This window comes from Ailuropoda melanoleuca, chromosome 5 (genome assembly GCF_002007445.2).
Source record: "Ailuropoda melanoleuca isolate Jingjing chromosome 5, ASM200744v2, whole genome shotgun sequence".
Taxonomy (NCBI): domain Eukaryota; kingdom Metazoa; phylum Chordata; class Mammalia; order Carnivora; family Ursidae; genus Ailuropoda; species Ailuropoda melanoleuca.
The window spans coordinates 63,770,271-63,774,094 of NC_048222.1; the positions used below are offsets into that span (position 1 = coordinate 63,770,271).

The window sequence follows — 3,824 nt, forward strand, 5'->3', positions numbered from 1 at the left end:
GCTGTTTTTACAAGGAGCATGCATTACTTTTCCAATAGGAAAAAAATACGGGCAAATGGTTATTTCTGGTCATTTGTTTCTCTTTCCCTCCATTCTCCATGTTCACTCCCCCCTCTACTCTCTATGCGGTCCCCTGTCCTGTCCCCTTTAGTCCATATGAGCATCTCCTGTGCTACTAGCTTCTTAAGGAGAATACTCCCCCTTCCATCTACCACCTTTGTGAAGCGGGGTAGGAGGCAGGAAACTGGTACCAACACATTCCTGGAAGTATCTGAATTGGCACAAACAATGCTTAGAAAAAGCAGCTTAGTGATATAAATCAAAAGTCATAAAATGTCCTTGTCCTTTGACCCAATATTTCCACTCCAGGAAATTATTCAAAATATGGGAAGAGTCATATGCCTAAAGATTGTTCAATGCATTGTTATTTATTGTAGCAAAAAAAAGAAGAAAAACTATTTAAATATCCATATTATTAGTGTGTAAGTAAATTATGTGATCAATCCTCATAGTGGAGAAATACACACAAAGAGTAACTAAAATATGCAGCAATAGATGATTAGTTATATAAATTTGATATGGATATAAACTTAAAGCTGTGGAGTCATTAGAAACAATGATGTATGCCTATACCTGCTGACACGAAACCTACCTGTGATGTAGAATGCAGGGAAAAAGCAAGTTATAAAATAACTTAATGTAACTGTTTTGTTTTGTTTTTTAAGATTTTTTTCCATCCGTTTGACAGAGCAAGAGAACACAACAGGGGAAATAGCAGAGGGAGACGGAGAAGCAGGCTTCCCGCCAAGCAGGGAGCCCAATGTGGGGCTGGATCCTAGGACCTCAGGATCATGAGCCAAGCCAAAGGCAGATGCTCAACCATCTGAGCCACCCAGGTGCCTCTAGTATAACTGTTTAAACTTAAAAAGACTGTATGTGTTTATTTGCATAGCAAAAAATCCTCAAGAACAAGTAAAAAGTTTCAGTGATCACCTCTGAGTAGCAGGAATACATGAGATTTGCATTTTCTTTTTTTTTTTTTTTAAGATTTTATTTGACAGAGCGCACAAGCAGGGGAAGCAGCAGGCAGAGGGAGAAGCAGGCTCCCCGCTGAGCAAGGAGCCCCATGCGGGACTCGATCCCAGGATCCCAGGATCATGACCTGAACTGAGGGCAGACACTCAACCGACTAAACCACCCAGGTGCCCCTGCACTTTGTTTTTTATGCCACTTCAGATTGTCTGGGATTTTTGAAGAGAACATAAACCACTTCTATTTAGAAAAGAAAAAGTCACAATAAAAATCCATTATGGAAACCAATGTAATAAAAATGCCCAGGGCCAGAGTCAGGCAAAAATGCAAACTATAAACTATCACATACACTATGATTAAAACTATTAAAACAACAATAACAAGATACACGAGGAAAAAGATGGGGGGCCTCATATACCAATGATGGATGTGTGGAGGTATTAGGATTATGGGTGATTCTTTTCCCTCTTTTTCAAGGCTTATGAAATGTAATTTTTTGTAATAAAAAGTTACTTTTAAAGAGTAGTTCATGGTTTTCTGGTGGCTAAGGGGTAGAGAGTATATCAGAATTACCTGGGGAATATTTTCAAGATGCCCATTGGCAGACTTCCTCCACCAGAGCAAAGCCCCATCGGCGAGGTCATCAGTAACTCCAGGTAAGGTAGGCACTTCCTCCTGTGTGCTCCCACACTTCTATTTACCTGTCCCCTCCACCTCATGCTTCTAACAGAAACAATCATTTGTTGAGTGCTTACCACGAGCCAGGCAGTTTGCTAAATGCTTTACATTCATTCTAATTACAGACTTCTCCCCCACTTTGTGAGGTAAATATCATTTCACAGATGAGCAAATGGGAGCACAGGAAAGGTAGATAAGCCGCTCATGGGGATGCCCAGCACATCACCTCACGGAGCCTAGGTCTGAAGGCAGGTAGACCAACCCCAGATCCTCCCGGCTGATAAGCTCTTGATCTCCTGCTTCCTGAGAGCTCCCTGAGAGCAGACTTCATCTTTGAAGTCCCTGGGGACCCACACAGTGCTGGCTCATGGAAGGTTCTCCACAAGAGTAGGTAGAAAAAGTGGAGCTTTTACTTTGAAAAGCCCAGGGTACCCTGAGGTTCAGAGGAGGAGGAATCCTGAAAGACACAGGTTCCACCCTGACCCTCTCAAAATAGGAATCCCCACAAAAGTTGGTCCAGGGGTCTTGGCCACCTTCCTGAGAATATATCTTTTCTGTTCCCATTCCTTGTTTATCCTTGCCAACAACATCTGTCTCCTTTCCTTCCAGTGGGACATTCCCAGGCAGTAAACCATCCCACTCAGCGGATTCCTCTCTAACTTCTACAGCAGCCGTCCCATCTTTGTGATGAAAATCCCCTCAGGAAGGGGCTGCAGATGTCATCCCCACAGAAGTACCACCTCATGAGACAGGATTACCTCCATCTCAAAGAGTGGCAGATGATTCGCACGTGAGGTGCACATGGTAGCTTCCTTTTCTGGACCTTTCTCAAATTAATCTTTCCTTATTGTTCCCCTTCAGGCAATCACTTCTCATTTCCTTATGATCTGTTCCTTCCCACTTCTCATTCCAGTCATTGCAATCAACGTCTGGTGTTAGCGGGCACAGTTTTCTGAACTGAGGGAAGGGTGTGTTTTAGGAGCTCGGGGACCATGCTAATGTATTATCCTAAGTGATGAGGCTGCTTTAGAAAGCTGCTGATTCCCAAGGATGAGAAACAAACCTTCCCAGACACGGGCTCTAAGGCCAGCTTGCCCAGATTTGAGCCCACCTCCACCATTTACCATCAGGTACACTGTCTCTGGTTCTCTGTTTTCTCAACTTTGAAATGGGGGGTAATCGTATCCACCTTGTGGGTTCTGATGAGGATTGAAAGAAATAACACCTTAGCCAGCACCTGGCATATGGGAGCACTTAATATAGCTGGCTCTTTATTTTTACTATAGACTTTTTCACTTTCTATTTTATGCAGGATAGAGCCACAGCCTATGATTTATTTATTTATTTTATTATTTTTTTTTTCCTTTCAGAGAGAGAATGAGGAGGGGGCAGAGAGAAAGAAGCAGGCTCCCCAGTGAACAAGGAGCCTGATGTGGAACTGGATCCAAGGACCCTGAGATCATGAGCTGAGCGGAAGGCAGATGCTTAACCAACTGAGCCACCCAGGTGCCCTAGCCTATGATTTATGATAAGAAATATATAGGGGCACCAGGGTGGCTCAGTCAGTTGGGGGTCCGACTCTTGGTTTTGGCTCAGGTCATTGGGGAGGGGGGTCCTGGGATCAAGTGCTAAGTTGGGCTCTCCATTTGGTGGGAGTCTGCTTGTCTCCCTCTCTTTCTGCCCCACCCACCACTCACACTCTCTCCCTCTACTTCTCTCTAAAATAAATGGATAAATCTGAATATATAATATACACACACACACACACACACACATATATATATATTCTGGGAGAAAGAGGCTCCCTGCTGAGCAAGGAGCCCGATGTGAGACTCGATCCATGGACCCTGGGATCATGATCTGAGATAAAGCCAGACACTTAACCAACTGAGCCACCCAGGTGCCCCTATTTGTACCCTATTTGCTGGAACAATCTGTGAATTGCATGGCAAGAATGGAGGGTGAGATAGATAGATACACACACATATACACACACACACACACATATACACACACACATATATATACATATATACACACATACATACACATTTGGTCTTGATCCTGCTCTTGGCACAGAGCTCTTAAAACCCTTGGAATTTCCTAAGAGATAA

General features: G+C 43.6%; 1 long non-coding RNA gene across 1 annotated transcript; it reads left to right on the forward strand.

The window, feature by feature from the left end:
• The first annotated feature begins 1,151 nt into the window (after window positions 1-1,151).
• On the forward strand, window positions 1,152-3,249 carry LOC117802229. Its single transcript, XR_004625293.1, has 3 exons — window positions 1,152-1,202; window positions 2,320-2,514; window positions 3,081-3,249. It is a non-coding gene; the product is annotated as an uncharacterized LOC117802229 (long non-coding RNA).
• The last annotated feature ends 575 nt before the right edge of the window (window positions 3,250-3,824 follow it).